The sequence below is a fragment of the Convolutriloba macropyga genome, chromosome 7 (assembly GCF_964194025.1).
Source record: "Convolutriloba macropyga chromosome 7, txConMacr16.3, whole genome shotgun sequence".
Lineage (NCBI taxonomy): Eukaryota > Metazoa > Xenacoelomorpha > Acoela > Convolutidae > Convolutriloba > Convolutriloba macropyga.
Window position 1 is genome coordinate 17516213 of NC_134474.1, and position 26640 is coordinate 17542852.

At 33.3% G+C, this 26640-nt stretch overlaps 1 protein-coding gene across 5 annotated transcripts in view; it reads left to right on the top strand.

The window, feature by feature from the left end:
- Nucleotides 1-1100: 1100 nt before the first annotated feature.
- LOC142342656 (uncharacterized) overlaps nt 1101-26640 on the top strand; it is a 201459-nt gene continuing 175919 nt past the window's right edge. The window contains exon 1 of one of the 5 annotated variants that reach the window (XM_075394110.1): nt 1101-1118. The gene's annotated coding sequence lies outside the window, so the exon portion shown is untranslated. Of the gene's footprint in view, nt 1119-11585; nt 14185-14461; nt 15003-23730; nt 26550-26640 lie in introns of those variants that run through there. The other 4 variants (XM_075394106.1, XM_075394109.1, XM_075394107.1 and 1 more) reach the window with 4 other exon arrangements.

Genomic DNA, 26640 nt, shown 5'->3' on the forward strand with positions numbered 1-26640 from the left:
GAGGAAATAACATGTGCGTTCGCACAGATTGTTCTATAGCCCATTTCGCCGAGCGGTTAAGACCTCTGGCCCGCGCCCCAGAGGTCGCTGGGTCGAATCCCGTCAAAGTCAGATCTTTTTGCCCCCATAAAATTTTGTGTATGGTTTTTAGGTTAAACTTAATAGGTTTTTGACCTCTTTTCGACCTTCAACTAGAGATCAAAGATACGTTTGGCGGACGACCTTCTGGTTGTCTAATGAAGTAAAAAACATGCGGTTTTCTCTCGTATAGAGAGCTTATGGTTTTTTTTTGTGTGTTATCATATGTAATGTTATCGTCTTGTACGTTCGAGATACGCTTGTTACACATGTTTCTATACGTAAATAGATCATGAAAATTTCTTCGTGAGTTTGTCTATGTCCCGATACATAGTAAAGCCTTACAAATTGAGTCTTGAATTTTATATACTTTTTCTTTCAAGAAATATTCAAACTTATTACTCGATACGAGAACGAGGCACAACAACAAGGATTGAAGTTTAATTGATAAGTAGATAAAAGCAGAACAGAATGGTTTCAAATAAATGAAGATCTAATAGAGTGATTACCTCTGAAAGTGGGTTTCATGTTCAATGAATGATTTTTATCCTCAGTTTTGTCCGTACCCAATATCGGTTCTATCACCGTGGTAAATTAACCAAGTAAATACTGATATGTCACAATTGTTAATTTTGCTCGAAGCCCGAGTTTTGTCTATTTCAATTTGTCTGCACCTATCAAAACTGTGTCAGTCATTAATCAGGTAATAAATTAAAATTTAAACTAAATCTTTGACCTTGAAACCCACGGTTTTTAGTACACCTTATTTTATATACGTGTGACACTCACACTACTGCTTTAAGGGCAACGTTTTATTTGCGGGTTGAAAATTTAAATATCGGAATAGGTTTTGTTGAACCTCAATACCCAAAGTCCGTTGGCTCTGATATCTAATCTTACATCATCGTCAGTTGTCGTTGATCTAAGAGCAAAAGTTCCCCCATGCAACGGCTGAAGATAAGGTTCGATGTCGACATCATGACAGACATCACTTTACAAGTTCGCAATGGAATCGCGGAGTTAATTGTCTCATTTTTTAGGTAATGGCTCATTGTTTAGGTAATAGCTTTAATATTTTAGGTAATAGCTCATTGTTGATTGATATCTCACATTCTTTGAATAGGTCTTCATTATTGAGTGTTGTACGTGCTAAGAAGGTCAATTTATGCTGAACCGCTGAAGTAAACGATTTCTAAACATTTTGAGGTGAAACATTGGCTTGAGGGGGTAGCTTTTTTAACAGCGATTTCTGCTGTTTTAGTGATCTTTCTTTTCAGGAAACTTTTCCAAATTTTCCTCCGAATAACTTTTCAGGAAACTTTCAAAATTTGCCGTGAATCCACGTGGACACTCTTGTTTTATTGAATTGCTAATCCGCTCTTAAAATTTGCGAAAACTTAGATTCTAGGGGGTATCAAAACAAGTTGAAAAGATCCCATGATTTCTTTTGGGAGTGTTTTTTCATTGTTGGCGAGGGTTTTCGAGGCTAAGTGAATTAGTGCCGTTTTTCGTCAACATATTTAAGATTCTGTTGTGGTCCTGGTGGTAAAAAGCAAATTTGACGAGGAACATTGTTGAATGCATTGAAAACATTTTCAGGTATCATGGAGTGCTTATTGACTTAATGTAGTAGTAGTAGTAGTAGGAGAGTCTTTAGGGTCGGAGCCCTCGGGTGTGGAACCCTTCAGTTTTCGTTTGGCACGAGTTTTTTCATTGGATTGCAGATTCCACAGTTGCATAGAAGTCTCCAGGTGCAGCTGTCGAGTTCGTTGTAGCTTCTGTGGAAATAGTTTTGGTACATCTCTGTCAGAAGTTTCTTCGTCATTGGCTTCTCCGTTGTCCTACTGATGATGTTGAATAGCTTTGTGGCTCTGAAGAAAAAATTTTCGTCTGATTTATGTAGTCGGTGTTTGGGGAGTTCAAATTCTTGCTTTTGTCTTGTTTCGTTTTCTTTTCGCTTTGGCAGTTTGTCTTCGGGGACGTAGTAATTGCCTTCTAGGATTGAGAGGAGATAGAGAACATCGTGCATTTCCATGTACATGGAGAGTGGGAGTATGTTTCGGCAACATAATGTTTTCGGTCTTCTTCAGACCCAAAAATTGATCTTGCAGCATTAGAACTGGATCTATTCTGTTTCGGGCCCCCCAGTGTGTTTTACGCCCCCAGTTACAAATAATATGTTGTTATATGGCAAGTTACTATGTAGGAAAATAGCACGTGCGCCTGGGGGCGTATAAAATATAAGCCAACTAAGCGGGGGGGGGGGTAGGGCGAAACAGAATAGATCCTTAGAACCTATAGTGTATCCTATGACCCTTTGACATTCGAGCACCTCAACGTCGCATATTTCCAGATATTGTTTGCTTTTTGGAAGTAATTTGATTTAACGATGAGGTGGCACTAGATTTGCTGCTACAGGTTGGGAGATTGTTGCCTTTTGGGAGCTTTTCTTTTAAAACTTGTTTCGCAGTTTTGGTTTTTCAATCGTTCGTTATCTTGTCGTTTACGGGCAAAATATGCCTCTTTTGGGCTCTTTAAAAATAAGGCGTTCGATGTATTCGGAACTTTCCCATGTGTCATTTGCTTATATTTATATTCATCTACTTTGTATTTTGTTTTCGTAGTGCTCATGCCTCTGTCAAGTTCTTCGATCGCACCTGATATCCACTGGTCAAGTCGATTGGCAAGGTTTTGTAATTAACTTAACACTGCTTCCTTTGCTTCGTTCGAGATTCAGATGTGGCATGATGAAGGCACAAGTTTCTGCAGTTTCGGTTTTTGTTTGCTTCAGTAATTATTAGCGTCTAATGGATTGAGTGTGAACTCAGTTGTTTTTCTGAAATTGTGTATACATTCAAACCCATTTCTCTAACCCGCTGATGAATGTAGCAGTTGCTATCAATTTCAGGCAGCAAATATGTCCATATTTGAATGCTCAACTTGTTATAATCTTGAATCTCGAGGTATAATATGCGCAATAGTTGGCTGTTTCTTGTCTTACAGTTGATGTATATTGAGTTGCATGAAACTACTACTACATATTTTGGGATCTATTCTGTTTTCTCCCGCCTTTGTTTTTTATGCTGCCCAATTAATGGGTAGTATAATTATAACATTATTATGCAGTAATGGAGGAATAAATTTTTGTTGGGGGCTATTATGCGAAAGACTCCTAATCGTAAATTAAAATTTGGCCTTTGAAACTTTGGCTAGCATTTCAACTTTATGCTACGGACTATTATGACTGCTTTGAATTTCTCTGACCCAATTTAAACGGATTTTATCCAGAGCACTACATATCTCTTTGACCTTGTTAGATGAAACCATATAGTTTTCTGATGGGTTACTGATAAACGAGTGCTCACGATATACTTCCAGATAGGAGCTGTGTTTTAACTTTTAACAAAGGCATGTTGTAGCTGTCGCACAGAGCTGTATTAACAGAGCCATCATGCTTTACAATGCTATCAGGCTTAACGAAGCCATCAGAACGACTTCAGAAATAAAGATAAATTTAATGAACGATCAATCTGCTCAATTGTAGGCACAATTACTTTATATTTGCTATCATTTGCTCTCGAATGAAGCAATTATTGCGGGTGTGTATGTCTTCAAGAACCGAAGTGTTCTCACATACATCAACAAATAATAGACGCTCGGGAACCATCTCGACCATTCTAAACAACAAGACGACTCGTGCAATTCAGCACAGCAATTGTCCGCGGTGAAGATTGTCATTGTTCCGGCCCATTTTGGTGAGGGAGGAACTATATCCTCAAACGATTTTTTTGTTCTGTCAGTTTTGCCGATCGATATATTCATCGCACAGGGTTATGAGTGGTATCATTAGAAAGCCCTTCAAGCGTAGAATGTATAAGTCAAAAGTAAAAAAAAAGCTTCTTGGGTCCTCTTTGTTTTCATTCAACGAGTTAAGCACTCCTAAGTCTGCTGACACAATCTCCGTTAGCTTCAAAGATAGCTAGTTTCACTTGTGGATCCTTTGAGAGTGTTCTTGAATTAAAGTTTTGCTAACTTAACTCGATAATTATGCAGAATTTCTTTTTGATATACTGACTTTTTTTCCAAATTAAACATTTCGTCCAAAACAATTCGGATTGTAAACTGTCGTTTTTTTTATCATTGTCGCATTTTTTGCTTTTTCTCACGCTAATTACAGAAATGAAAATTTCAAATTAAGAGGTAATGATAGGTCCAAATTGCTCCTTAGGGAATTTCAAGGAAACCTATCTAGCTTTTAAGTCAAAAGCTAATGGTGGTTTTCACTTTCAAAAATAAATTTTTATAATAAAAATCGATTATTGAGCTTTACTACATTTTTTAAATATTTTTTGGCCAACTTGTAGCTAAAGGTCAGCAAAAACAGGTTGGCTCTTGTTTCTAATGAATTACAATTTTTTATTTAAGGTGGTTTTGCCTTTTAATTAATGGTTTTTCTGCTTTGATACTACGAGTTTTCGCAATTTTTTTTTACTTTTCTCAGCATTGAAGTTTCCTCTCTTCTCACATTATTGAAAGGTCAGTCTCAATATTTGCAGTTTGAATACCAAACTATTGGCGTCAGAAAAATGCACTATTGAATATATCGAATGTTATTAGTGCATCGCTTATTGTTTTAACGGTCTCGATACCGGTTTTTTGCAAAAGGTTTTTTATTTTTGGTTTTTGTATTTGTTTGTCGTTCTTTTCGCAGCCAAAAGATACATTCCGGATAAATGCAGGTCTTAGAGCAACTATAGAAGAAAAGGGCAATCCGATTACTGATTTCAGATGATAACTAAAGTTTTTCAAGAATTTGCAATCAAATGTTCAAATTTTAAAAAAAATCTTTTATACTTTTAAACATTGGCTGTTCTTTTTCGTCTACTTGAATCCTCATCTCATTAACTACCGGTCGCATGTCAATTTATTTGCTTTGTGGAAGGGTACAAGTCAACATATATTAGATTTTTTTGTGCATTACTCAGAGTTTTAACGGCTTCGATACGGGTTTTCGCAAATTATTTATTGTTTTTGGGGTTTCGTCTTTTTATTGTTCTTTTTGTAGACATATGACATACTCCAAATAATGACAGATCTTAATGGCTTTCTTTTGAGAAAATAGGAAGCTACTTAATGATTTCAGTTGCTAGCTAGAGTTTTTATGTCTTTGAATATGTTTGTTTTCGAAAATTACAAATATTCTTTAACTATCTTTTTTTTAAATTTTTGTTGCCTAGTCTCATTATTCAGAGATCAAATATCTCATTATTGACGTTCAAAGAAAGAGCAGTTGGTTATAGTTTTAAAATGGATTAGATCATGGTTTTTACTGCTTCAACGGCGTTTACTTGCAAAAATTAATGATTCCTTTTTTTGTTTGTTTATTTTTTAGACGTACAACATATTCTTTATAATGACAGGTTTCAAAGGATTCATTTTGCTGTATGAATGAAAGGAAACGTAATTAAAGATCTCAATTGATATCTAATGGTTTTCATTATTTGATATTGTTTGTTTTCAAGAAAATATAAGCTTGTTTTTAATTTCATTGTTTTTTTGTCTACTTGTTACCGATTCTCATAAAACTATTTTTAGCGTAGTTTTTTTCGACACTTTTTTAACTATGTTATTGTTTTTTTTTTCTTCAAAAATTGGACATTGAGTTTTGGATGTCAATGTTCGTTGCTATTTGATGTTTTTTGTCTATCGTCTCGTAGTCTTAATAATGGCAGGTCTCAATATATAGTCATGTTGCGGTATGAATGAAAAGAATCCTGTTTATAGATATCAATTGATATCTAATGATCTTAATTATTTGAAAGTTTTTGTTTTCAAGAAAACAAAAGTATATTTTTTAATTTCGTGGTTCTTAATCTTTTTTGTATACATGTTAATGAGTATCACCAAGGACTGGTTTCATGTTGTTTCTAGTGAAGAAGAAACTAGTTTTGGATGTAAAGGTTTGTTCTTATTGAGTTTTTTGTTTGTCGCCTTGTAGTCTTAAAGTGGCAGGTCTTCCTCATTTGGTAGACACTTCGTCTCCCTCATTTGGTTGACAATTGAGCCAAATTAGATCAAATTTTGGCATATTTTTCGATTTCCTAAAAACAATTTATCTGTATCTCTATAAAGCTCTTTTCGTGAATGATTTTTGTAGAATTAGCATTATGCGCTCTTGCGCTGAGTTAGGATGCTGTAATGAGACACTTGAAAGTTTGATCATGCAGTTTTTACTTTAAAAAACTGCAAGTTTCACTTTTGTTCTCTCTAGACTACCGATTTCGCAATTATGGGTTTTCATTGTTCATTGAGTGGAAAGTAACTTAAGTAAAGCTTTCTCACAACAGTGTTTTTGAGAAAAGTTCTCTGGATTCTGAATCTTATGGAAGATTTCTGGGATCTTTTCGGTTTGTGCCCCCCAGCTTAGCGGGCGCATAATATTTGCACCCCCAGACGCACGTGCCAAATTTTTAAATGATGATTTACTATGCAATGGCATGAGCTCTGTAACTTGGGGGGGGGGGGCACAACGAACTGGGGGGTACAAACGGAAAAGATCCGATTTCTGAATATTGATGTTTTGTTCTTCCTTTTTTCTTCTTATTTTGTGCTCCTTTTACGTTCAATATGTTCTTAGTACATGATTGAATAAAAGCCTAAGGTTTGACTCCTATTGTCTTCTGGAGTGGTCAAGGTTTCTTTTCGTTTTTAACATGTTGAATTTCTGTTCCTGCTGTTGACGAAGCAATAGAAGTCACCTTGACTTTCCTCGCTAAGGAAAACGACTTCTGCATTATTAACTTCGACGACTTAGAATCAGTAATATTCAAGGTGAAATGGTCAGGTTGATACATTCCTTCAAATCGTTGACTCGTGCCACTAATTTTTCCTACTTCATTTTATAAGGTTTTTTTCTGTGAAGTTTTCTAATTCAATAATTTTGTGAGGCATTAAAAATGAGTCAATTTCTAAGTGGTGTTTTTTATTCCAGGCATAAATTATTATGATGTTATTTGAGGTTCAAGTTAATCGTATCTGGAGTCGTCCTGCTGTTTTCGTACGCAAAATTCTGCTTAACTGTTTTTATTTTTGAGATTTGTAAACCTTGTTGACAGTTTGAAGCAGCTGAGCTCAATGCCTACTAGTGTATTGCTTAAAGACAATTAAATTTGTACCGAAATTGATTTATTTTTCTCACTTTGAATTTTAATGGTCCGTTGTAAAGTCCATTAAAGTTGTTTAAAGTTTTAATAAAGTCGTTAAAGCTTCAATAAAGTCGTTCATAAACTTTAATAAAGTCGTTTAAAGTACGTTATTGAACTTACCCCCTCCCCCGCTCAAGTCACCTCGCGTCCTACCGACTAAAGCAGAAAACAATAGAATCGGGCCCGCATTTTATCCAAGAGCAATTCATCCGATTGTCGGTTAAGTTTTCAACGTAGCTTGAGCTTGGCGTATAGGGGTTGTGAATTTGCGAATTTCTCTATAGAAATTGTTTGAAAATAAAGAAACGACTGAAGTTAGGAAATTAATAGCCCTCTTAACCAAGAATTTAAAAATAACTAAATTAGTGCAATTAAATTGGCTATCGAAAAGCAAAATAATTAATTGGAATTGAAAAAAAGTGGAAATTGAAATTAAATGCATAGCGAGTCATATTTAAAATCTGAGCAATTTATTTTCACCAAATTAAACTCGGAAAACTGCTGGGACAAATTTTCGTGACAATCACAATCAGAGAATTGGAAGAATTGATTTCAGTTTAATTGGCTATTGAAAAAACAAATCAACAATTAATGAATTGGTGCCATCCAGATTTAGGGTTGAGAAGCGTTCTTTTTTAACGTGATGCAGCGGCGTTGAGACAATCAGATTAGCTCTTATCATCTTTTCTTTGTTCTCCCCTATTCTGTAAGAATTTCAGCCAAGCCTCTTTTTAGAGTTGCAATTAATTTTGTAGTGACCGAAAATTCTCTTCGGAGGCAAGATCCCGAAATTCTTAGATTTTGCCCAAAAACCTGTACCATTTAGTGGCAAGTATTTTGCTGTTTTCACTCAATTATAGCTATTTGATTTCGGCCTCCTGTTCCATATTGCTATAAATTTGTTTAATCCACGTCAAATTTTCCATATAACGCGAGCAGACTTAATTGGTGTTTCCAAGTACGAGATTTGGTGATCCTTCCTAGCCCATCTTTTATCGTTGAGCTGTTGTGTATTACATCCATATACGCATTTTCACTTGTCTTTCAACGCTTGTTACGAGTGTCAGCATTTTTGGAGTTTTTCAATCATAAATGATGTACATTAGTCGGTGAGCATTTTTTCAGTTAACTTCAAATTTCTCTAAACCTTTTCAAGGTCAATAAAGAACAACTGCTCATAATGAAGGCTAATTTTTACACGAATCGGAACCTCGCTCCTAGTAAATGACCTGACGACCGTCCGGCACAAGCCATCAGTTTTTAAAGGCCTCACAAAATGATTGCAGACCCAACAGCATGAAGAACTATTGACAGTTTTTAGGTAGCGTAAACCGCCGACGGAGCTCTGCTGTCATTTCTGCTGTTTTTGATTTGTTTCATTACGCGCGCCGTCGACTACGTGGCTGATGTGCATCCAATGATTATTGGCGAGAAACTTCCGTGTGAAAGACGCCATGTACTCTCATCTAATTATAGCGATTCCTATTGCTACTTGTAAGAAGAAAGAAAGAAAGAATTTCTCCAAATATTAGACAGCAAATTAAATCAATTTATTTAATCATATAACATAACAACAAAAAGTATCTCAGAGAGGGCAGATAGATGGGGTTATTAAACCCACCTAGTATCTGCCCTGGCATACATTGTAAGTTTTTTTGGCCTCCAGTAGGCATTACCTTGATGGGAACCGGATATATTGACTTGCAGTATTTAAAGAAGTATTTCCCGACCTTTTTGGCTGAGCGGGACGTTTGTTCTCAATTTGACTACTAAGCATAGGACTTTTCCTGGTCTGCATTTTCTTCAAAATCATGCTCTGAAGGTATGCTTTGGACCTCGTCTTATGTATTTTTTCAACTTGAAATCTCGTTTTCAAAACTTGGGATTGATGTGTCATTTAAGAAGCTATGGATTACTTCAACGAATAAACGGAATTGAGGTATTAATGTTAGGATGCCAGTGACAAATACTGATTTCGATTTCTCTCATTTTCTAAGGCTCTTAATTTTCAACTCAGATCTTCATAGTGCAATCCGTGAATGACATCCGTCCGATCGGCTCTATTTTTTGCTTTGTATGGTGACATTTTTTTTCTGGCCAGATCTTTCGGGTTATAAAATTTTGGCGTTTAAAACTTGTTGAATACCGCAAATGGCAATAGAGAAATACGTCCTTTATTTTGGCACCCTGCTTCTCCTAGACGAACGGGAAGTATGGCAAATCAAAGATCTCGTGAAATCAACCTTGCGCACAAAACCTGGAGCTGTGACAAATGTACTCCCGTTATTGAAATCTAACTTTGTTTTGAAGAAAACTTTTTCAAATACTGTGAAGCTAAACACTGTTTGGTAAAACAAGAAAACGTAATCATCTTAATTTTTTGGGCTTGATTTTTTCTGATGGGACTGTCGTTATGATAAATGCGCAAACTCTGATGCGATGAAAGACCTTACTGCATGTTTGTAGACAAAACAGTTGGTAAGCAGTCCAACTTTGAAGATAATGTGAAGTTTTATAGTTTTGAAATAGTAGTTTTGAAAGGAAACTGTTGAAGTTGTAGGAAGAAATTGTAGTTTTATGGAAAATTTAAGGAAGACCAGGAAAATTTTAACGACGTTGAATTCATTGTACGACGTAGTTTCTGTATCTGGTTATTGGGAATTATAAATTAATGGTAATTTTTATAGTCGGGATTAACAGGTCTTCTTGTTAATTCTATGAATGGATCTTTTTTCAGCGTATCCTCAAAGTTTTGTTCGTACAAAAATTTTTGTTTTGCGCAAATTGAAATAATGGGGGAATGTGTTACTTCTAGATGTAGTACAAAAAGATATTACTACTATTAATGTATATTACTAGTAATAATTGTAATAAAACTAATGATATTACTGTTATTAGTATTATTTGAATTAGTAGTTTTATATATGCTATCTTATTCTGTACTACACCCGGAACTACCACCCTCATTACTAACTGATCCTTGGGTGCTGAGTATAACAAGTTGTTTCTCTGAATTCGCAGTTTTTAAGAACTGATAAGTTATCTGATAGTCATTAGTGTCAAAAGCAGCTGAAAGGTGCTGCCCATTTTTGAGCGTTTTAATGCGCTGAAGACGAGCAACTGATTAGCAATTTTTACAAAGATATTTTTCAGTCAAATTTTTTGAAGTTTTTTTGGAACTTGCTTAGTGTTTCACAGTTCTCAAGGTAACGTACTGGTTCCACTAAATCCGAAAACGGCTTTTTATACAAGGGCGTAAGAAGAGTTATTTGATCGTAAATTGTTCTAGATATTCTACTTCCAGTCAACCTTGGTTGTCGTCAGAGCTGTTGGCAACCATCAATCGTTAGAGTTTTTTGATTCGCCCTTCTAAGAACTCAGGTAAAAAGCCACGAACGGAAGAAAGGTCACCAAAAAAACTTACTGATGAGTTTGTAAAATTTGTACGAAAAGAATTAGAGTGGTGGTGTGCTGAGGGAGGATGATGATTTAAAAATTTTGCGATGATTTAAAAATTACACATTCTAAAAATGAACCAACGCATTGAGCAGTTGATTATTATGCATCTCGTTGTCACAATTAAGTGTAATATTCCCCAAGAAGTGAACTGAGTGTGGCAAGCTTCTGACGAGGACAATCAAATTAATCGCAGTTTGAATATAGAGAGCGCCACTTTTGAGGATCTTATCAAAATAAATCAATAAACTCTGATGTTATTTTTCTTTGAATTTATCCTGTCCTTCTGTCAATATGCTTCTTTTTGTGTTTCCTTCGGTAAGAATTTTATCATTCGGGGCTGAAAATTGCAAACTCATATTTTCTCCGATTTGTTTTCAGATGGAGTTAATTTAAATTCGTTCTTTGTTTTTGAATGTTAATTGCATGCGTAATTAACCATTCAACTTGCGTCTTATTTTACAACAAACGCTACATCTGATGGATGAAAATATTTGTCCCGTTTTCAATTTCACTTTCTTTTTCAACTAATAGCAGAGAGATTGCTCAACAGCAGTTTGGGCAGATTTGACTTGATGTCCAGTTTGATCTCGCTAATAGATAATTTCTAAAAGAGGCATAAAATCGGTGATTGAAAAATTGAAAAATCGGTGACTATCTGTCCTATATCTGAAATATTTAAAATATGCCGATATTTAAAAAATTTTCCTTGTTCAATCATAACTTTTTTAGAGTTTCTCGACTATTTTTTTTCCACCAGCTAGGAAAATATAGAGATCACGAAGTAGCCACTTTTTGGGCTATTTGAGCTGTTTTAAAAGGATTTTTTTAGTTTTTCAAACGACGAGGTTTCAGTCAACCTTTTCTGTTCGAAGCATTTTTCTTACTATTTTGTTGTTCCTGCTTTAAGCATCTTTTAATTATGCAGAGCTGAACCGATCGATTCGTAGAGAGTGCTGATCATGTCATCCCTTTTAAGTCCACAATCTGGGTTTCAATCTCATCATCACGCACGTAAAAACAAATTTTTATCACCCAAATCATTGGCTCAAGCTTCCGTGGAGATGGAATTTTTATGGGGAATGATTACTGCGTTACATGTTTAAGTTAAAAAACTTCAAAATTGATTTAATAGAATTTTAAAAACAGGCATATAGTTTGTACTGATATTTTGTGCATTCGCATTCGCCATTGCTTTTGAGATGAGAAGCTTCTAAATTTTGGTTCATTTTCTCTTTTAAGGAAGTAATTTAGAATGATTGAACGGTTTTTTGACGTAAAACTCATTTTTCATACATAATTAGGTATTTGTTTTCACTCAGCAGGGCGCAAACTTTACTGACATTATTTTTGAATAATACTTTGTTGAAACACTGCAAGAACTCCGCAGTTATTTTATGCAAATGTTTACGTCAAGTTCCCACAAGATAATTACATTTTTGCTTATCCTCAGTGAAAGTTCAGTCTTTGCATTTTGGGGTATCAATCTCCATTTTGGCCCCAGAACCGAAAATTTAGGGAAAACTGCGCTCGCAAATTACAATTCATATAGTTGAGTAAAGTATTATGTTTGTCCATACCGCTAAACTAATGTATAGTAATGTGTGAATGAAATTGTACATATGTAAGTACTGGTGTAATCTGAACAGGTTAGTAAGTAAGGCCTTGTATGAACAGAAAAGAACCGGTGTTAACATGCCGGGGGGCTAAAATGTCAAGTTGAGGGTTTCGATTGACGCAGGGAAAAAATACCACCCGCTGAAAATTTTGACGAGCGTTCGCTGATATAGTGTCTTTATTAAATTTTTATGATGGTACGTCAACGTTGAGATTTGAGAAGCAAAATTACTGGTGAAATTAGTGAGAAAAATATGGAAAGGGGAGGCAAAATAGTGGGGAAAAGAAGCAGCTTGGAGTTTAATATTACATAATATGGAGTGATGTTTTGTTTCTTGTGCTTTAATCTTGTAGAGTCACTCACTGAATTTATGGAAAGCTTTTGTTACATTTTCCCCACGTTTTTTGTCACTTTGGCCAGTTTTTGTTCCCATTTTAGGTAAATAAAGGAAATTTTCCCATTCATTTGAACATTTCTTTGGATTTTTTCCTAATGAAGGTATGATATTATTTCAGATGAAAAAACGGAGCGCAGTTTTTCCTCCGTTTTATCCATTGTTTTTTATTTACACTGCTGAAAATTTTGTTTTAATTGATGTCAACATGAAATTTTTGTTTACTTATCAAGTTTATACATTTGAAAACCTGTTCAGTTTACTTTTCTCCAGTGATTTTGATCAGCAAAATTTGAACAATAGGTTGAAAAATGCGGCACGTTTTACCAACGCACTTCTTTATTTCTGTCTGAGCTGAACAAAATTTGACTAATTTTGCGGTTTTTCCTTAACTTCCGTTTTTTATTATTTGTTCACGTACGTTTTGGGAAGACTATATCGGATTAAATTTTTATTCCTACCTGCAAATAAACTTTTTTTCAGCGCTTTTCAACGGTTGAGTGAGGTAGCTTTTATATTATTATATCTTCCTTGAGTATTGAGAAAAGCTCATTTCAGCTTTATTATGCCTATTGACTTAATTTTTACGTTTTTGTTTGCGTTTCTACACCAGTTATTTTTAATAAGCACATCCAACTAAATTTTCCTATTTTAACAAGGATTGGATAAAATTTAAGAATAGCAAAATGTATTGAATTCGATTGAAAAATTGGGGAAAATGCTGCGCGCATTTTGTTGGAATTAAATTTACCTCAACGTTTTTTGTTTGCTAACGATATTCGATATTAAAAGTGACTAGTTTTCCTACCTTTTCAATATTATTTTCCATTTCTAACCTTGCCATCAATCGAATATTCGGTATAAAGCCTCCTCAAATTTGCAATTTTTCAAAATTTGTTCAAATTGTTCCCTAAATTTGTTTAATATTGGAATGTTTTAGCACGTCTTTTATCTTTTCTTACTAATTATTCCGCCACCCATGCTAAATTATTCTAGCCTTTCTGAGTCACCAATTTTTAACACAAAAAGCGCAAAAATCTGTCATTTTTATTACTAAATCTCTTCATCAATAAAAAGAGTTGCATCCTTTTGTTTAGAAATTTGGGATTATTTTTTTCTACAAACTAGCAGCTTCAACAACTAACGTTTCGAATTATTTACATTTAATTTTTAGTGATGACAATTTATCCACACGAAATAAAAAGTCATTACTATAGTCATTATTATACGAAAATTGTGATCGCATCAACGTACGAATAGCGAAGCAAAATTGAGAAGCAACGTTATTTAATTTATAAATTTTTGAACAACATAAAATTGAATTTGATGAAAAAGCTGAAAGGTGACTGTGCGAAAGCGAAGGCACTGATTTTATGTTCCTTTTTTAAGTAGCGTTTATTTGCTGCAACTTCCGATCAATGCCACTTTACGAAGTCTTAATTCCGCTTTCACTTAATTCAAATCACGTCTTTTCAAAGCACCATTGACGTTTACAATTTGACAATTACGATAACTAAATTACTTTTCAGACAGATTAAGTGTTCTTAATTCGATAATTTTAGAGGTGGTTTATTTTTGGTTTACGTTTTCCCAATTTCGGTACAATACAAAATACTACAAATCTTTTTTTGTGAATTTGTTCATGATGAGCGAGGTTCATCTTACAAATTGTATTTTTTGTTTTGAGTACAAAGAGTTAGTGTCATATATCATTTTTCTTCTAATCTTTTCACGTGATCGTAAAGCGTCATCTATTTGGGTTTTAGTTTTCACACGACTTATTTGGGTGGTGTATGCTTTCGTCTTTGATTGAAAAACAATTATAATTTTTGAGGTCTGCCATACAGTTTGGTTTTACTATTTATTTAATGTTGGTTCGTTTTTCTTTGCTTTGAGTTGTTTGTCAATTATTTAAAATATGATGTATCCCTACCTATCTGATCTTGTTCAACTTATAATGTTGAATCGAAATAATATATTTTCTCGCGCGACAAGTCAATATTACACTCAGATATTGCATTATCAATTGGTGCAAATTTGTGTTTGAGTTGTTGAAGAAACGCCCACCCTCATTTGGGCTCGTTCTGTACTCAATTTTTTCTGCAGTTAATGATTAATTTTGATGAGTTTTGATAATTAGTTACTCTCAATAACAAGGATAAGTTGGGTCGATAGGTTATTAGTCTCATAAATAATATTCTGTGTGCAATTCGTTTATTGTACAATACAGCCGCCATTACAGTTTTTAATTGTCAGTTTATTTTTTTTTCAACCTGAAGTATTTTGTTTGTCCAGTTTCATATTCCATTCAGGTACGATGTTTTTGTAACTCAGATTAATATGGAATCTATGTATATCTTGATTTACTTATTATTCTTTCAAGACTCCTTTGTAAATTTTTATTTTTTAAATTTCAACTTATGTATTAAATAAATGTGATTTAGGTTTAACTGCCATTATGCTTGTCTGACTATCAATTTTACTTACTTTCAAAGATCGTAAAATGCAATTCAGAAAGATAAATATTTTTCAAGTGATATAAAACTTGCTGCTGAACTAAAATCAAACAGATTGGTTCTTGTAAATAAAATGCTATTATCTTTTGAATAAACGTGCTTTCGATTTCACTGCAAGTGTTCTTCTATGACTGTTAATTTTACTTATTGCTAAAAATTGAAACAATAGAAATGAGGAAAAATAATTGCTTTCTAAGTGATATAAACCGCGCTGCTGAACTAAAATTAATCAGATATTTTCTTGTAAATTTTTTAAATTTTTAGAACAATGTCTGAATGTAAGCGCTTTAGATTTTACTGCAAGTATGCTTCTATAACTTTCAATTTTACTTATTGCTAAAGATTGAAACAATGAAAATGAGAAAAATAATTGTTTACTAAGTGATATAAACCGCGCTGCTGAACTAAAATCAATCAGATATTTTCTTGTAAATTTTTAAAATTTTTGGAACAATGTCTGAATGTACGCGCTTTAGATTTTACTGCAAGTATGCTTGTCTGAATTTTAATGTTACTTTTAATTAACAATTGCGAAATCAAAATGAACCAGTTAATTTTTTGCTATGTTATGTAAACTCGCTGCTTGACTAAAATCAAACAGATAATTTCTTGCAAATATTTTTTAAAGTTTTATATAGATGTCTGAACATACCTGTTTTTGATATCACTTCAAGTATGCCTGTCTGACTATCAATTCTTCCTATTGTTAAAGATTTGAAAAGTGAAAATGAGAAAGATTAATATTTGCTAAGTGATTAAAAACTCGCTGCTAATTTTTGTTTTCAAATTTCCAGGAAATCGGGTCACAGAGAGTGCTTTAAGTTTTCTTTCTATGTTATATATTTTTCATCGGTTATATTTGCTTCATGTGTATCAAGATTTTTTTAAGCTTTAATATTTTTTTATAATAGTTCAAAACGTAATTTTCAGTAGTTTTCTAAAGTTTTTAATGACTCTTAAGTTTTTATTTATCTAAAATTTTTTCTATAACACACTTCAGAAATATAATGGTAATAGAATGAAATGTTTCTAACGTCCTTTTGGCACGTCATGAAATGTTTCTAACACAAAAAGGCAATCAATAGTCATAATTGAGAACCTCGGTCGAAAATATTATTTGATTTGTTTATAAAATTTCGTTCGTTTTGTTTCTACAAGATGAATCATTCGAAAACTCGCCTTTATAATCTGGTAAAAAAATTAATTTCACAAGAAATTAATTTATTTCACAAAAAAATTAATTTCACAAAAATTCAACACAAAGCAAGAAATGCTCTATATACTCTAAAGATTTTCGCAGTTTTAAGGGAGCACAGTAAACATAGACCAGTACAAGATTGCAACAGGTACTTCAAGTCTTGCAAGCCTAGTCTTGTCCACCAACTAATCTTAAACTCTGGGACAAGCTTTTTCTCGTTATTAGATTTTATTTCTTGTTTTTCAAGGTTTGTATGCGTTTGCAGCTAAATCAAGATTAAAAAATGGATCTGATAATATCATAGTGTGCGTAACGCATACTAATCTTTTTATATGACATCACATTTCAAAGCAAGAAGTTATCAAGATCTGCAAACTCGTTCTTTATATAATCTTATTCAGGGTTCAGTTTTTTTTGTTTTTAAGCGAAACTTTAATTAAATCTCAATTGAAAGATGTTGAATGGTTTGGAGTTCATTATCTTTCGATTGTTCGGTTGCTTCTTTTCAAAATCGGTAAAAAAAGTTATTTAGGGATAGTTTTTCCGTTTAATAATTTGACGTTTGTGAAATGCAGATGGAAGTCTTTTGTCTTTTTCCAGAATCATACTCACATATTTGACTCATGTTTGAAGCTGTCAAACAATCAGCTTTATATAACAAAGAGTTTTCCCTTCTCAGTTATACCATATCCATATCCGTAACTGAACGCACCTAAAAGTTTTTCCCAAAATCAGTATGCTGCAAACATTTGAAGGACAATTTACCTTTCATTAAATATTTTTTGTTGCCACTAAATTAGTTATTATTGTTCTGCTTTCCAGAACTGAATTGTTTGTTTATAATTCGCGCTTATTTCCTTAATCTTTTTTCTGCATTCTTTTACATGTGTACGTCTGATTTTGCTGAAAACCCACTTTTCAAGTGATTCGAAAATGCTTCGAGTTACATCTATGTAAAAATGTAGACTTTTATCAATTCTCCGATTTTTTTTATCCCAGTCCAGTCATTATCGTGAACGCTATTTTTAGTGTCCCGCCGTTTTGGACGCAAGTTGTCTAACAAGAGTAAAGTTTGTCTTATTTTGGGAAAACCTTCGAGTATGTTGCCTACATGCTTTCATATCTGTGAGCGTTACTTACCTCAAAAGGGACTGCTTTGGGCCTATTTGAATATAAAAAGACTGCCTTAAATCCGTGATGTGGGGTAACGGAGATAACACAGGGACTTTTTATCCCTATAAACCCATTTGTTTGCTTTTGTGTTCCACTTAATATCAAATTAGGCTGAAATAGGGACATTATTGCAAAATAAATCAAAACTTTTTGCACAGTATGGAACAGTAGTTGTAATCTTGTTCATGGAAACTGTTTCATTATTTTTGCCGATGCAGACAAGTAATTTTTTATGGTGAGACTAGCTCTTTTTATTTGCTATATCAATTTTTGCCACCCTTTCTCCGCATTGTTGTTATTGCCCCTTCCGCCCGTAAATAAACAAAAGCGATATTTCTTTTTATACTGCAACATTTCGCTTATCTCTTTTGCTGTTATGTCTCTTCTTCTCTTTATATATAAACTATACAACTCTACCGCCCCGAAGAGTGGAGAAATATAATGATGATTCCAATTTCAGTGGGTGACTACAGCAGTATGCTTCAGTGGGTATAAAAAGCACCCGTCTCTCGTCTCTTCACCCTCGCTCACTTTTCGATATTAGATGTGTCTTCACTTTCTCTTTCTAATTTATCAACAATCCAAGCATCTTTTCACTAATGTTGTCCTTCTTTTGTTATTCTTGTACCCTTAAACGTCCTTTCATATGGACCCCCCTCCCCCCCCCCCCCCCCAACCCTCCCTCCCCAAAATAATAGCCGCACTCACCAGCCCACTCTTTGCAGACCGGACAACAAGAAACAGAACTATTGATATTGTTATTGTTGTTGTTTATTTTGTTGTTTGAACCATTTTGACTGCTGGTCACTGCGTTTACACAGTCCCGTCATTTTTGTTTGTGACCGTCTACAGTCTGCTGGCTTTCGTCTGTATTTTATCACTAAACATTAGATTGCGTAAACTTAACGCGCTTGCGAACGTTTTTTAAAAAACAAACGGCGCTCAATTGATCAGAACAGACTGATTGCTTTGTTTAACTTTGATGTTGTAATTGGGATTTTTTCGGCAGACTTGAATAATCAATTAGAAGTTTCCATGATCTATTTTGCCTTTATAGAATATTTCGTTAAAACGAAAAAAAAAATAATTTTTTTTGTTCTTATAAGATAGACTGAAAATTATTAATGTGATGCTGTAATCAGGATTTTTCTAATTGTCTTAGTTTTAATTGACGCAAATGTATTATGCCACTATACTGGCTGTTTGTTTTTGAGCATATCCATGACTTTTTGACCTCGTGTGTAGAAACATGTGAAACTTCTTTTGTGTTGAATTTTTCCTGTATCTATATTTTTATACCAACTGTTCAATTTTTCTCTTTATATTTTTTGTGTTAAATAGTTGTGTATGTATATACAGAAAAACGGAATTGATTTTTGGGAATACATTTTAATGTTTTTGGTTTTTGTTGAAAAACTAGCCGTTGATACTCAAAATCGTTACTTTTCTTACCTTTTTTGAACAGCTACGCTTAAATTATTACTTATTTCAGCTAAATCGTTTTTACTTAATTATTGCTGGATGTTAATTGGCGACTACTTTCGGCTCTGAATATACCATTGAATGCGACACATGGGCAATTAATTACTTCGACTGGGAAAATGCGCTGAGATCCTTGCGAAATCAGTATTTAATATTTTTTTATAAACTTCTTTTTCGATTGCTCTCAAATGGTTTTTTCTTCACTGCTTTGGTTTTTACGGCTTCTGACTTTTTAGTTTTGGTAATTAAAGTTTTTCTCACTTGGCAACAATATTGAGCTACTGAACGCAATTAAGGTCGATTAAAAATCTCGATAAAAATATCAATTAAAATCTCAATTTTAAATCAACTTGTAGCCATTCTGATTCCTACAGAAGCTATATTTATTCATTTACGATGCTTTGACGTTTGAGTACTTCCAAAATTTATTTATGTATATAGGAATTGACTCCCCCCCACCCATTTGACCGACTACCCTATAAGGGAAGGGGGTTTTTCTTAATTGACAGTTTTTATTAAGATCGATTTGCTGCTGAAAAGTCTGACAAAAATTTTGCTAAATTGTTCTCTTTTTCAATTGAGGTAATCATGCTGAATGTGTTTGTCATGATAGCATCATTGTATTTGTCATGATAGCATCTAATAATAGCATCATTTCAAGCACCATTGAGATGTAATACTTGCCCCGTCTGCGTCCCAAAAAACCTAGAGTCGGAAAATTTGCCAGTTATTTGAGAACCATTTGTCGGGTTTTCGCCGCTTTTGTGTTTATGCTTTTCAGTTTAAAAAATCAGTATTCATTACTCGAGGGTTTTCTTCGTGTTTTTTGCAATTCTGTTTGCAGATGCAGCGTTGAGTAATAGAAATCCTGTTTCTAGATGATTTTCTATTAGAAATACTTTGTCAATGCAGTTGTAAATTAACATCAATACTTTTTTAAACGTAAATACCTTTGACGTAATACTTACCCACATCTGCTCCCTGAAGAAAACTACTGTCGGAACAACCGCCTGTTATTTGAGAGCAATTGGTCGGGCTTCGGCCAAGTTTGTTTTTCTGCTTTTATGTTAAAATATAGGTAGTGAAAGTCAGTACTTCGTACTCGAGTTTTATCTTAACATTTTTGCATTTTGTCTACTGATGCCACGTTGAGGATTGGCAGTACTGTTTCTAGATGATGCAATTCACAAGTGGTTAATTACTTTAGACCTTTCAACTGTTCGATGTTTCAAATAAAAAGCATTGCGTAGCTGCCCATTGTCTATGTAAGATTAGTTGAAAGCAGTTATAGTGGTTTTTAAAATACAGATCATTTGGCACACAAATTGCTTCTCATATTCCAGCTTGTTGTTCCGATCCCACTTGTGGGGGCAGGAACTATATACTCAAATGGGTTTTTTTGATCAGACAATTTTGGCCGATCGATATATTCATCGTAGAGAAATGAGCGTAGAATTTGAAATTAAAAAGATTTTTATTGGATTTCCTTTTCTTTCAAGGAGTTATCAAGGTTTAAAGTTTCATGCGAACACGGAACATTTGGTTCACTTTTACTGTTCACTTTTACGAAATTGTCGTTCGAATTAACATTTTTTCTATGAAAATTTTAATTCAAAGTTTCATTTCACGCCACAAAATAAATCAATTTTGTGTTCCTAATAGAAGAAAGGCGTTAAAAAAGACTAGTTCTGGTCTCATACGGACGTTTACTATAAAAATCGAATTCTATTTGAGAGCTTTTCTAGAGAATTTGGCATATATTTCTTTGTTTTTTAAAGACACTTTTCATATCGAGCTTCCGTTAACGACAAACCTGATTTACAATTAAATGAAGCCCAATGGAGAAAAAATTTGTTTCCAAGGAATCGCTCTTGTTTTTCTTGGATTTTTATCTCAGTTTTCGTAATATTAAATGAAATTTTGATTTTTTTGAGGTTTCACTAAATTTTTGGAATCCTGTGGTCGAAACTCGTTGATTAAAAGTGCAATGGGTTTCGTAGTGCGCATTATGTGAACCTTTCTAATGCTTGAGGGGACAGGTAATGAATGTTAAGACTATGAAAGTGTATTTTCGAACGTTTTTTTAAATATTAACCAATCATAAACTTATTTTTGTGAACTGTAAGTCAGTCTCAGTAATGACAGGACTCCTCTCCTTCCTACTGCAACCAAAATTAATCTTGGTAGCAGTTTTATCTTCTAACTTTTGGTTATATGACTTCAATGCAGCAAGATTTCAAAAGAAAAGACTTCATTGCCACAAGAAGATTTCAAAAGAGTTCAATCAATCATAGATAAAGTTTGCAGCGATTTAATTGGCTCATCATTTTCTTCAAACACTTCTACAGAACTTTTTGTTTTTTTTTTCTGTATTTGTAGTTGTTTTCATAGTCATAAGACATATTGTGATGATGTATTGATTACCCATACATGACAAACAACCTAATCCTTACAGCGAATCTTAATTGAGCGTATTTATTGTTTTCCGTTGAAAGCTATTTAATTTAATAGCTATTAAGACTTTAAAAATAATTTTTTCGGAATTTTTTCTGAAAATAAATCAATCTTAAGCTTATTTTCGTGAACTATAAGTCAGTCTCAGTAATGACAGAACCAATTTCCTTTCTACTTCAACAAAAATTTATCTAGTTGGCGGTTTTATCTTCTAACTATTGGTTATATGACTTATATGGCTCCTATTGGCTTAGCGAAGAACTTCAGTGGATCATAGCTAAAGTTTTCAGAAAAAACCTCTTGGTTTTAATGGCTTCGACACTTTCTTCTCGCACTTTTCTACAGAATTTTTGGTTTTTATTTTTTGTTGTTTTCATAGTCATAAGACACTTTAAGATGTTTTTTGATTACCTATTCATGAAAAACATCCTTGTACTCACATTGGGGCATAACTGAGCGTATTTATTGCCTTCCGATGAAGATTAATGATTTTAATGGTTAAGTCTTTAAAAATATTTTGAAAATATTTTTTGAACATTAATCAATCTTGAACCCTTTTTTCGTGAACTGTAAATGACTCTCAGTAATGACCAAACCCTTTCCTATCTATTTCTACAACAATTTCTCTAGTTAGCGGTTTCATCTTCTAACTATTGGTTTTTGACTTCGATGCACGAGTTTTTATAATTTTTCAGATTTTGGATTTTCTTTTCGTAATTTTGGCTCCTTTTGAAATTCTATTTGGTTATCCTAATGATGATAGTTCCCATTGGCTTAGACAAGATGCTCAACGGGTAGTAGAAAACGTTTTCAGAGAAAAGCTTATGGTTTAAATTGCTTCGACACTTTCTTGCACTTTTCTACTGATTTTTTGCATTTTTGTTGTTGTTTCCATAGTCAATGACATTTCCATAGTCAATGATGGCGTTGATACTACGAGTTTTCTTAAAAAATTCGTTGTTCTAATGTATTTTTCATTGCCATACGGTTTATTGTGATGATTTTTGATGACCTATGAATGGAAGATTTCATTTCCATCGAGGCTGACCCAGTACTTAACGTGTTTAATTTATTCCGTTGAATGCTATTGAACACAATGGCTTTGATACTAGGGGTTTTCTCAAATACTTCGTGGTTTTAATATAATTGTTTATATTTGTTGTTTTTCAAGTCATTTTGTAACAATAAAAACAATCCCATTGCTGTTTAAAAGATGATTGAAAATAGAAAAGTTTCTACTGAAAAGTTCATTCTCTAATGGCTTCGACACTTTTCTCGCTCAATTTTTTTTAATTGTTTTTTTGCCTTTTATTCTTTAGGTAGCCGTAAATTGCTGACCGGTCTTGTAAACTTGTAATTGACCATTAAATGAATGATGTTACCCGAAGCAGTCAGTTTGTAGCGAATAGTCTTAAAGTTTTTGATATTATACATTTTCAAAGATTTTTCAAATTTTTCATTTTTTGTTGTTCTTTTTGTCAACTTGTAGCTTATTCTCGTCATTGAGAGGTCCCATCCATTTCTTTGAATTTCAAAAATAACATGTCTACTGATATTATGTCGTAACTGATGTTTCTTTGGCGGACATTCTGCGTTTCCATACAAATTCAGTGTGTGGTGTATTTATGTTTCTTTTTCTCTTCTTTTAGCACATTCGGGTACTAACAGATTCCAATGATTTTCAAATGTGGCCCAATTGAAATTATTTATTCTTTCAAATTTCTTTTAGCTGATTTACTATAAATAAAACTGAACTAAAAATTTATATGCAGATATAGCTGATCAATTTAATGGCTTCAATAATTTGTCTTTAGTGTGTTCTTATAGCTTAGTCTAACCAAAGACAGGTCCCATTTGATTCCTAATGACTTTTTAGTAAATTGATCAAGGAATTTTTCGTTATAAGCTAAAGGTTTTTTAGACTTGTGAATTTAATTGGTTTAAAAAATGTTGATTGATTTTTGATTTTAAACTCATTTTTTCTCCTCTTTGTCGACTTGTTACCTAGTCTCATTAAGGAAAACATCCATCTGCTGTATGGTTAAGAAAAATTAAATTTGTGTAGTTAATATTTTGTCTGATTGCATTTTGACGTTGTTACTAGGTGCTTTTAAATTTAGATATTGCTTTTCTGTCGTGAAATTTTTGTTTTTGCTTATTTTGTTGTTTGCTGTTTTTTTTCGTAGTCTTTTTAATGGCAGATCTTGTGAGCGCTGCAAGGAGGCATGGCATATTGTAATTCAATTTGTAGTTAGGTTTTGTAACAATTTTTTAAAACTTAAACATCTATTTTTGTTGTCTCTTCATTTGGTTGACATTTAAGTCAAAAATGTAGATGAGCTCGGGTCGGAACATCATGTGCAAACGCACATTAACTAGCTTCCTTGTTGGATTAGCTTTTGAAACTCTTTTACGGAACTTGAATTGCACCTTACTTATCTGCATATCTCCGTGCTTCCAAAATTCGAAGTAACTGTTGGCGAGCATTTAGGACTTTTTTCACAGCGAAAACTTTTTGTAGTTTTTCAGCAAATTCAAGAGAGAAGATTGTTTTCTAGTAATACTGTTCGACAGAATTTTTTTGAGAAATCGGTGCTCAAATTCGCATTATTTACATTTTTTTCATCATTTATCTGATATAAAGGTTTCATCTCAATTAAATTTGCAACTTAATTCCTTCTTTTGCCGGAATTTCAATACGAAAAGTAGAATAGTAAATACCTAATTAAGTGATTGTGTTCCCTATATGGAATAGTTACGGTTTTCATCACAGCTGGTGTGAAATTTTCTTTATGTCTATGTCGCTTTTTGATGTTTCAAAGAAATAATATATGTCAAGCTGATTTAAACATAAAATTTAATGCATCTCAATAAATGCGCCGTCAAATTAAATTACAAAATGATTCAATGTTTTTGGGTTGTTTTATTGTTTCATTTGGATGTGTGATTGCTCACATTAAGATTTTATGCAAAAAATGTCGCTAAATTGGCCCAACATTTACTTTAATAGATCTTTTACTAAGCTCAGCTTTCTAGATTTTTCTTTGGCAATTTTTGAGCCTATTAGGATGCTGTTTTGTCATTTTAATTCAAATTGAAGTTTCGCTTGCTGTGCATTTTTCAAAGGCGTGGCTAAAGATAAAGGCATCTCGAAAACGGTAACCCGCATCAGTTTTTTAACTTTTAACCGGCATGAACTTTTTCGAGCTCATAAATGTGAAATTATATAAGGAATCATATTCAGATGGTTATTCGTTTTTTTTTGAAAGTCATAACGAATTTGGTTATTCGTTTTTTGGAAGTTGAAGTTCAAAATCTGCATTTATTCGTTTTTGAAAGATGAAGTTCAAGATTATTTTGGTGGCTGTAAAGAAAGTTAACGGTGATTATTTTGAGATATTGAATAGCAAACGGCTGTTTTGTGTATTTGGAAAGGCTGTTGATATCTTTTGAATAGCACCAAACACAGCCGCGACATATAGTTGATGGAAAAGAGAAATTGGCCTACTTAATTTCTTTTATTTATCCACATTCATATATTATAGATTGGAGTGACAGCTGATTATATAAGATTATACTCCCAAAATATTGAAAGTGATTTTTGCATGATTGAAATTAAAAGCGATGCAAAATACTCACTCAACTAAAACTAAAAAGCGCGATAGAGCGCAAGATAATAGTTGAAAAATCAACAAACCAAATTTATATATGTAGAACTACCACCGCAACCTAACACTACTATCATTTTATATTTGTATAAGGACGCTTTTTTGCTTATCAAAAAACACTCCCATGTTTTTTTGTCGACCAGGCTGGACAAATTTTATTGGCGTGTCAGATGAAATTTACTGGGAGGCATAGGCTTACTTAATTTATACGTCAGGGCTCCCATTATTGTACCAAAAAATAAACAACACCATTCTACGTTACAACTAGAACTGTATCTCTGGAGTGAGAGTTTTACAAGGTTATAAAATGTATAAAACGCACCCTAGTTGTGTACAATTGTACATTGTGTGTTCCAAAATAAACACGGAGGGGGGATTGTTGTTCGTGATTTTATGTTAATCAATCATTTGCTTATTTCCTCACTTTTTTTCTGCTTCACTTCAAGTGGGGGATAATATTTTATCCTACATTTTCAATATTTCATTATATTTGATCACGTTTTCACTTAACTTTGTACCACGCTTTTTGTCACAAAAACCAGTGAACGAGTTTATAACGTGATTTTCGCGTATTTGCATTGTATTATGCAACGGCTTTGAATTGTACCTCTTTTTGATACTCTTGTATGAAAGGGTATTTTATTCAGCTCGGGGTGAAATTTCTCTATGTTGTATTTTATCGCGACCATCATAAAAACTGATCGAAAAATTGACCGTTTAGTAATGTAAACAGTTATCTTGTATCTGTAAACGTTGCATTACTGTCAATTCATATTTATCGAATTGTTTCATTATAAGACATTTTGACTTGTGTTCCTTTCTTTAGCGCCTGATAGTAATTTGAATCACATATTTTTTCGATTACTTTAACTGCTAGCGTTTTGTTTTTATTGCTGTGGCTTAATTTCGATTTAATAATGAAACTATGCTTCATTTTTGTAGCAATAGGAAGAGTTTCAACTTTATTTACCGCTTTTCGACGTTTCTTTCATATGTTTTCATTGAATTTTTCATCTTTCAAAAGTAAACAAACTTTGAGCTTCAAAACAACTGCAACAAAAAACAGGAAATAAACAATTTTTGAGATAATTGACTACCACAGAATGTGTAGTATTACAGGCGTGATAAAATGGCGCCTAAGTTATCAAACAGTTCGATTTTTTCGCATACCTTTTTACACCTTTTTCGTATTCTGTTATTTTCTATCGGGTTAGCAGCTGAGATGTAAATTAAATTTATAAAATGACAAAGGATTGTATAACTCTTACGTAAAATTTCTTCCATTTCAATTTACAATTTATATATCTGTGAGACTTTATATTTTCGACCGTATTGAATCATAAAACTGAACTGAATTTCATATTGATATTTGGTAAGGTCAATTATTGATCCCACAAT